Source organism: Pyrus communis, chromosome 7 (assembly GCF_041283825.1).
Source record: "Pyrus communis isolate YQ-2024b chromosome 7, ASM4128382v1, whole genome shotgun sequence".
Lineage (NCBI taxonomy): Eukaryota > Viridiplantae > Streptophyta > Magnoliopsida > Rosales > Rosaceae > Pyrus > Pyrus communis.
In genome coordinates this window covers 12,683,354-12,693,159 of record NC_142571.1, presented here as the reverse complement: position 1 = coordinate 12,693,159, position 9,806 = coordinate 12,683,354, and the positions used below count along the sequence as shown (strand labels likewise).

The following is a 9,806-nucleotide window of genomic DNA, read 5'->3' as shown; positions in this document are numbered from 1 at the left end:
TTACGAACTTATATTCGCAAGTAGTGGAGGTTGCTTATAAACAATCGCGTTAAACGAATTCTTGGCATAAGTTTCATGCGTATTCCATAGTAACGAATGCCTCGTCAACACTTATAATTTTCATAGAGCGTAATGATTCTTGCTTGTATCTCTATTATGCAATCATGTAGGGGACTTGTGGGGAATGTTTTGGGTTGTCGTATGCAATCATCCAATTCAATAACGTTAGGAAGATTTGAAAGTTAATTTAAGCGGACCTAATTAACTTGGAGCGTTGAGAATTAATGGTTTATTGAAATGCAATTGGAAATCGTTTTATTATGCAAGTGTAACATGTATGGAGATGAACCCCTTAGCTATTCTATCATCCATTCATTCCATTTCATCAATTTCATATTTACATTCTGTCTAGTTTATTAACTTGTTTCGTTATTTAAATTTTCGTCAAATCCTAAATCCCCCTTTACTTTAATGTCCAATTTAGTTAGAAAGTCTTTTAGTTTGTTTTAGTGTTTTAAAGTTTAGTTTTACATTCTTTGAGTCTAGTTTAGTGTTTTATATTGCGTTTTTACGTTTTTGAGTCAAATCCAAGTGATTAACAATCCCTCCTAATCCCCGGTCCAGAACGATCCCTACTTATACTTATACTACAATTTGACAAAAAGAGGGTTTAATTTGTGCGCGTATAATTCTTGCATCAAATTTTGGCGCCGTTGTCGGGGATTAGAAAATTTGCTAATCTCTTGGATTGTTCGTGTCTGTTATGTATTTTAGTTTTAGTTTTTTATTTTTGTTTTGTTTGTTGATTTCAAGTACTAGAGAAGCACAACATGGCACTTGATAATGCTTCTCTTTTGTCACAGCTCATGGAAAGGTCCCAAATGCAAAGCGTTGGTACATTTGATCTTCAATCAAGGAATAACGTGTTTTCCAATACTTACAATTCGGATTGGAGTGATTATTCAACTTCTATGTGGTGGGAACCTCAAAATGTTCAACAAGAAGGATATTGGCAGCCACCTCATATTCAATATGCCCAACTAAACTCAAGTTCGTCAATAGATTATAATCAAAAGCTTAATGAATTAATTTGTTTGGTGCAGGGCTCACAAAATCAAGTCAAGGAGGGCCAAAATCAAGACAAAAGGTTGGACCACTTGGAAAAGCAAATTGGGCAGATCGCGGAGTTCGTAGGACAGTTTCGAGACCAAGGCGAACTCCCTAGCTCAACCATTGCAAATCCGAAGGGAGAATTTGAAACTGCCAAGGAAATCATGTTGAGAAGTGACAAGGAGGTTGGAACGGACCCTTAACCATCAAAATCAAATCACAAGGAAGAGGAATACACCCAACCCACGGCAAGGGTGGAAACACCTTTACCGGAGGCACCTATTGCTCCTATGCCATCTAATTCAAGTAAGGTTGTTCCAAATTTAATTAGTTCTAACCCCATTCCACCTAATATCCCTATTCCTTGCAGGTTCATGAATTCCAAGGAAGAAGAAAGTGAAAAAGACATCTTGGAAGCCCTTCCAAAGGTGAAAAGTAGGGAATGTCATGAATTCATCAAAGAGGACGTTCTTGAAACCACAAAACCCAATGAAGTTGAATTTGATGACATTGGACAAGTCATAACCATCACATGCAATCTGGCCAAGTCCAATATCCCTGAAACTTTCAAAGGAGTGGTGTTTGTCATTGAGTTCTTGTCGGACAAAACAAGTAAGTCATCTTTTCCAAATTCCATTACATTTTATACTAACTTGTTGTTTTTTATGAATCAGGCACCTACACTAGAATTCAAACCAATGCCGGTTCACTTCAAGTATCAACTTCCATTCAAGGACCAATTCCATGCCGTTTGATTTGATTAAAAAAAAAAAAAAAAGAAAAAAAAAATTACTAAACATGGAGAAAGATGGAGCCTTCACAGAGGTTGTTTACGTGAAGCCCCACTACGAGGCATCGGAGCGGAAGGCATAGAAGCGGAAGGCATAGAAGCGGGAGGCATAGAAGCGGAAGGCATAGAAGCGGAAGGCATAGAAGCGGGAAGCATCGGAGCAGAAGGCATCGAAGCGGGAGGCATCGGAGCTAGAGCATTCCAGGCCTCAATACTTGGCCAAACGCTGGATGACCCAGGAAAAAGGTGCCTCTGGAGATAAGCCGCAAACCTTTGACAGTCACTTTGAATTCGACCCTCAGATTCTTGCAGCTCAGCAAGCTTCCTCTTCATGCCCGACGAATAGTTATTTGCAAGCACATGCAAACTTCTATTCTCGTACTTAAGCTGCTGGATCTCTTGCTTAAGACTTTCTACCTCTGCCATCAATGATTCCACCTGACGGGAGCGGGCAAGCAGGCGTTGGCCCATGTTGGACACAGAGCTCGCACACTGAACACTAAGTGCGAGGGACTCTTGAACGGCCAACTCATCGGACCGTCCTGATAGCAGCCTACTATCTTTTGGAGTGAGGAGGTTCCTAGCTACTATTGTAGCTGTTGTGGCGTCCTGCATCACGGAGTCTTCACCTGTAAGAAGACCGTTAGAAGATAAAAAAGAAGGGCGCCATACATTACCTTGACGGGGCGCAACCGGATCGCTGCTGAGACTCAAATCTAAGCTAAGGTTCGATGAGTTAGTCATTTTTCAAAGGTGTTCAAAGATAAGGGTTGATGGAGTAAATTTTCAAAGGGCCGGAGTCGATTTTCAAGAATGGGCAATCTTCAGAGTGTGTATGTTGATAGGAGCATATTTAGGCGACTTAACTACCTTATTCTTGTGCATTTGTGCTATTATTTCTTACTTAATGTCGTATTACAACTCAATTTCGTGTGTTTGTAGGTCCTATGGGTCAAAGTATCAAGAAAGTGAATTTTGGTGCATTTTGGAGCTATTTTGGACACTATGGGGATAGCTTGCATATGGGCTAACATGGATGGACGAATTTGAACTTCAAGAGGCTAGATATGTGATAAGAAGAGGAAGGAACTAAGCTAAGGACAAAGTGGATAAGGAAGGAGCTCAAAAGAGGAAACCTTATCCAAAACATTATCTAAACATTATCCAACCTTATCCAACATTATCCAATTATGCAAAACATTATCCAAACCTTATCTCATCTTATCTTATCCAAACCTTATCATGTCTTAATCCTAATTGCATGGGGACCTAAATGGATAATTCTAGAACCTATTTCTAGAAGCATCCTATTCTAGAAGGCCCAAATCTGCCACAAAACCTATTCTTTCTATAAGCCCTAGAAAAGTGGCGCCCCAATCCATTCTAGAAGGCTTTGGCTTGCCTTGCAAGCCAAGCAACCCTCTCCCCTAAGTCAGCCGCACCTCCCTAGGCCCAATCCCTTTGGGATTCTGATTTCCAAGGCCTAATCCTTGTGGATTTGGGTATACAATTCCTTTTATAAAACTATGTGGGCCAAAAACCTCTTCCTAGGTGGATTTGACAACCCATGGCCGAATTCTAGGGCCCTAATCCACCAAATCTGCTAAGTAAACCCTAATCTAATAAACCTTAGGACTATATAAACATATTTTCAGCCACAAATTCGTACAACCCCCTTATGCTATTCAGAAACCCTTGTGCCGCACCTCCATTCTCCATTCTACACATCCATACACCTCTGCCGCACCCTTCCCCACCATAATCAACCATCCTCCATCCCTCCAAACAAGAAAACACCATCCAAAACCACCAATTCCATCACCCACACTTTGTGCCGCAGCAAGGAGGAGGAAGAGGAGCCAATCTGTGCATCGAATTCATCTTGGATCGCTGAGCAATTAGGTGTATTCTTTCTTATGATTTCAATGTTTAAATTCAATACTTTTTGTTGTGCAAGCATGAGGAACTAATCCCCCCTTTGGCTAGGGGGGGAAATTCGAAACCATGGTTATATTTGCATGATGATTTGATTACTTTCAGTTGTGATTTCATGAATGATGAATTCAATTTACTTATCTATTTTAATTAAAACTAGTTTATGTATATGAATTGAGAGTGCACGCTTGATTGGCATGCATAAACATGATGCTAGGATACGAGGGAACTTCACCTAATCGTTGGGAACTCATATCCATGAGTAGTTAAGATTGTTGGTCACAATTATGTTAAGTAAATTCTTGGCATAAGTATCATGCGCTTTCATAGTTACGAATGCCTCGTCAACACCTATGATTTCCATAGAACCTAATGATCTTTGATTTTCTTTCTATTATGCGCTTTCATATAGAAAACTTTTAAGGAATAATTTGATTGCAATGCGCTAATTCCATTCAATTCAATGACCTAAGGGAAATCTGATAGTTAATTTAAGCGTACCTAATTAATTTGGGGTGTTGAGGTTCATGAATTCATTGATTAAGCAACTGGAAATTGTATTATGTGCAAGTATGCCATGTGTGGAGAAAAACCTCCTAGCCATCTCACCATCCATTTAATTCCACCAATTTCATCAGAATCTGCCTATTTTACATATTTGTTTTGTTTGTTTGATTTTCGTCAAAAACCAAATCCCCAAGTGTCTTAGAGTGTCTAATTAGTTAGAATATGTTTTAGATTGTGTTTTTGAGTGTTTTGATTCAAGTTGTTACCCAAATTCGTCCAAATTAGTGAAAGTGCTCAAAACTGCCCAGAAAGTGTTTTTAAGGCAGTTTTGAGTGTTTTGGGGCTGTTTTGAGTCTTTTGGTTTGTTTTAGTGTTTTTATTGTTTAGTTTTACATTCTTTGAGTCTAGTTTAGTGTTTTAACCTTTGTTTTACGTTTTTGAGTCAGTTTCCAAGTGATTTAGCAATCCCTCCTAATCCCCGGTTTAGAACGATCCCTACTTATTTATATGCTACAATTGTCAAAAGAGGGTTAATTTGTGTGTTAAGTTAATTTTCGTATCAAATTTTGGCGCCGTTGCCGGGGATTAGCAAAGATGCTAATCCTTTGTTATTTCTTTTTAGTTATTTTCGTGTGTTATTAGTTTGTTATTTATTTTAGTTTCTGACCTATTTGTTTCCTTGTTTTAGGCACTAGTTTATGACTCGGAGTTCTCAACCGGTTCGTGCGCATATCTTAGACTTTGACGACGATTTTGAGCGAGCCTTGAGAAGAAAGAAGAATCAACAAGAGCCTCAACCACCTCCACCTGCACCAGACCTTGAAGAGGACGAAATACAAGTGGAGGAGGAGGCCACGGCAAGGGTTGTTGAGGAAGAACAAGTTATGGCAGCTGACAACCGAACAATCAAGGAGCTTTCCGCTTCGGGATTGGTTAATGCCATGCCTCTATGCATTCAATATCCAAGGGCAGCCCCCGACAAGACTGACGAGTTCGAACTCAAGTCCAGTTTATTGCATCATATTCCTAAGTTCCATGGCTTGTCTATGGAAGATCCTAATAAACACTTGAAGGAGTTCGAGGTTGTTTGCTCAAGTATGACCCCGGTGAATGTTGATGGGAGCATTTTGAAGATGAAGGCGTTCCCCTTTTCTCTCTTGGAAAAGGCTAAAGATTGGTTGTATGAACTGGCTCCCGGAACTGTCACATCATGGGAGAGTATGAAAAGGGCGTTTTTGGAGAAGTTTTTCCCAACCTCTCGAGTCATTCTTTTACGTAAAAGAATTAGTGGCATTCAGCAAAATCAAGGTGAATCATTTCCAACTTATTATGAACGTTTTAAAACCCTTGTTGCTTCATGTCCACAGCACCAAATGAAGGAGGAGCTTCTTCTTCAATATTTCTATGAAGGGCTTCTACCAATTGAACGTCAAATGCTAGACGCCTCAGCGGGTGGAGCTTTAGTGGACAAAACACCTATGGCCGCCAAGACTCTCATTGCCAACCGAGCTTTGAATGCTCAACAATACGAAGGAGTTGGCCAAAGAGACATGCCACGGCAGCAACAAGTCAACGAGGTAAGTGCTATTTCCGAACTTCAAAATCAAATGGCTAATCTTACTTCTCTTCTTTCGCAGGTGATTGAAATCCCAAAGGTACAAAACGTGGCTGTTTGTGGCGTGTGCTCCATGAATGGACATCTCACGGACAAGTGCCCTCAATTGATTGAGAACGGAGGGTGGGAATCCCTCAATGCCGTGGGTTATGGGAACCAAAACCAACCAAGGAGTGATCCTTTCTCTAACACATACAATCCCGGTTAGAGAGATCATCCAAATTTCAAATCGAGGGAGCCACAACAACCCCAACAACAAAGCACATTTAGGCAGCAACCTCCGGGGTTCTACCAAAGGCCATATGCACCCACACCACCCCAATCACAACCTACACAACCCAAATCAGGTTCGTCCATAGATAATGATCAAAATTTTCAATTACTAACTTCTATGGCGCAGGGAATGCAAAATAGGGACAAAAAGGTTGATGAATTAGAAAAGCAAGTAGGGTAGATTGCAGAGTTCATGGGCCAATTTAGAGAGCAAGGTAAGTTGCCTAGTTCAACCGTTGTCAACCCGAAAGGAGGATTCGAATCTGCGAAAGCAATCATGTTGCGAAGTGGAAAACAAGTTGGAACGGCTTCACAACCCTCTAATTCAGCCCTACTGGAGGACGAAAAGTTGTAATTTGAAGAGGGGGAGCATGAGCAAGCCACGACAAGGGTGGGAGACACCATGCCGCAGCCACCCAAAGTACACCACTCGGCTTCTAAGGGTAAGGATGTTCCAAATTCGGTTATTTCTAATGTTATTCCTCCAAATGTACCATTTCCTCGTAGATTCATGCAAACAAAGAAGGAGGAGGCTGAAAAGGACATTTTAGAGACGTTTCGAAAAGTACAAGTCAATATACCACTTTTGGATGCAATTAAGCAAGTTCCGAGGTATGCTAAGTTTTTAAAAGAACTTTGTACTACTAGGAAGAGAATTTCAAACAAAGAGGTTGTAAAGGTAAGTGAGAATGTCTCAGCCATCTTGCAACGTAAATTGCCCCCTAAATGCAAAGATCCGGGTAGTTTTACAATTCCTTGTGTTATTGGCAATAATCTGTTTGAACATGCTATGCTAGACTTAGGTGCATCTATTAATGTTATGCCTTACTCCATTTATGCATCTATGAACCTAGGTGAGTTAAAAAATGATGGTATGATTATTCAATTGGCCGATAGATCTAATGCCTATCCAAAAGGTGTTTTGGAAGATGTTTTAGTGCAGGTTAATCATCTAATCTTTCCGGCGGATTTCTACGTGTTGGAAATGGAAGAATCAAACCATGCCCCGTCATTGCCAATTCTTCTTGGCCGCCCATTTATGAAAACAGCTCGAACGAAGATTGATGTGTTTAATGGGACTTTGACAATGGAATTTGATGGGGAAGTTATTAATTTCAATCTTTCTGAATCTATTAAGTACCCTCTTGATGATCATTCATGTTTTGCTATTGATGTAATTGATTCGTTGGCGCAGGACCATTTTGAACAATTGAACGAAGATGCACTTGAATTGGTCATTACAAGAGGAATGGAACTCAAAGACAAGGAAGGAGGGCAATTGCATACCCACGGCATGCATGGTGAGCACCATGCCGTGCCCCCTAATGTTGACATGGTCGAGATAGTGGCTGCCCTTGAGTCATTGCCACTACAATCTGGTAAGTCTTCGGACCTAATTTCAATTCCAATTTCGACTAATAAGCCCATTCCTTCAGTTGTGCAGCCACCTTCCCTTGAACTTAAACCATTGCCAAGCCATTTGAAGTATGTTTTCTTGGGAGACCAAGAGACCTTGCCCGTCATCATATCCTCCTCACTCACGGCACAAGAAGAAGGTAAGTTAGTGAGGGTGTTAAAGGAGTACAAAACTGCGATTGGTTGGACGTTGGCCGACATCAAGGGAATAAGCCCGACCACGTGCATGCATCGTATACTTTTGGAGGAGGGGTCCAAAGCATCTCGAGAGGCTCAACGCCGACTCAACCCTCCAATGATGGAAGTTATGAAGAATGAGATAATCAAGCTCTTGGATTGTGGAGTGATCTATCCAATTTCAGACAGTCGGTGGGTGTCTCCGGTGCAATGTGTTCCAAAGAAATCCGGAGTAACTGTGGTGACAAATGCCGAAAATGAGCTTGTTCCTACGCGAATCCAAACAGGTTGGAGGGTTTGTATTGACTATAGGAAGCTCAATGCCACGACAAGGAAAGATCATTTTCCCTTGCCATTCATTGATCAAATGCTTGAAAGGTTAGCGGGTTATGCGTTTTATTGTTTTCTTGATGGGTATTCAGGTTATAATCAAATTGTGATAGCTCCAGAAGATCAAGAAAAAACCACTTTCACATGCCCTTTTGGTACATTTGCTTATCGTCGTATGCCATTTGGTTTATGTAATGCACCTGCCACATTTCAAAGATGCATGATGAGCATATTTTCAGATTATGTTGAGAAAATTATTGAAGTTTTTATGGATGATATTAGCGTTTTTGGTGATTCATTTGATGGTTGTTTGAATAACCTTAGTTTGATTTTAAAACGATGCATTGAAACTAACCTTGTGTTAAATTGGGAGAAATGTCATTTCATGGTTAAACAAGGCATAGTTTTAGGTCATATTATTTCTGAAAAAGGTATTGAGGTAGATAAGTCAAAAATAGATCTTGTGCGTCACTTACCCTCTCCTACTTCGGTTAGAGAGGTTCGTTCGTTCCTTGGACATGCAGGTTTTTATAGGAGGTTCATCAAGGATTTCTCGAAGATCTCCCAACCTTTATGCCGCCTCCTACAAAAAGATGCACCTTTCGACTTCACCAAGGAATGCACGGCAGCTTTCCAACTCCTCAAGGACATGCTAACCACGGCACCCATCATTGTGCCACCAGATTGGAGTCTTCCGTTCGAGCTAATGTGTGATGCATCTGACTATGCGTTAGGGGCTGTTTTAGGCCAAAGGAAGGACAAGAAGCCGCATGTTATCTACTACGCATCTCGGACATTGAATGACGCTCAATTGAACTATTCAACTACTGAAAAAGAACTTCTTGCCATTGTCTTTGCTTTAGATAAATTTCGATCATATTTACTTGGTACTAAGGTTATTATTTTCACTGATCATGCAGCTTTAAAGTACTTGTTCACGAAGAAGGAAGCCAAACCACGGCTAATTCGATGGATGTTACTTCTTCAAGAGTTTGATATCGAAATCAAGGACAAAAAGGGAAGTGAAAATGTGGTGGCTGACCACCTAAGCCGCATGTTACATGAGGAGGAGCCGTACCCTATTGTAGAAACATTCCCCGACGAGCAATTGTTATCCATTAAGCTAAGTGAGCCTTGGTATGCGGATTTGGTAAATTATTTGGTGACTAAACAAGTTCCTAACACTTTAAATAGAAACCAACGTGATAAATTGAAAAAAGACGCTAGGTTTTATGTTTGGGATGATCCATACTTGTGGAAATATTGCTCGGATCAGATTATACGTAAGTGTGTGCATGACATGGAATTCACTTCTATTTTAAGATTTTGTCACACTTATGCATGTGGGGGACACTTTGGGACACAACGCACAGCCCTTAAGGTTTTAGAATGTGGATTCTATTGGCCAACTTTATTTAAGGATGCTAGAAACTTTTGTATGTCTTGTGATCGTTGCCAAAGAATGGGCAACATTAGTGCAAAGGATCAAATGCCGCAAAATGTTATTCTCCCGGTTGAAATTTTTGATGTTTGGGGTATTGATTTTATGAGTCCTTTTCCTTCCTCACATGGTTTCTTGTATATCTTACTTGCTGTGGATTATGTGTCGAAATGGGTGGAAGCAAAAGCCACCCGAACTAATGATTCTCGAGT

At 40.5% G+C, this 9,806-nt stretch overlaps 1 pseudogene; it reads left to right on the top strand.

Annotated features, from left to right (window-relative positions):
* Window positions 1–5,040: 5,040 nt before the first annotated feature.
* Window positions 5,041–9,806, top strand: part of LOC148695738 (uncharacterized) — a 191,924-nt pseudogene continuing 187,158 nt past the window's right edge.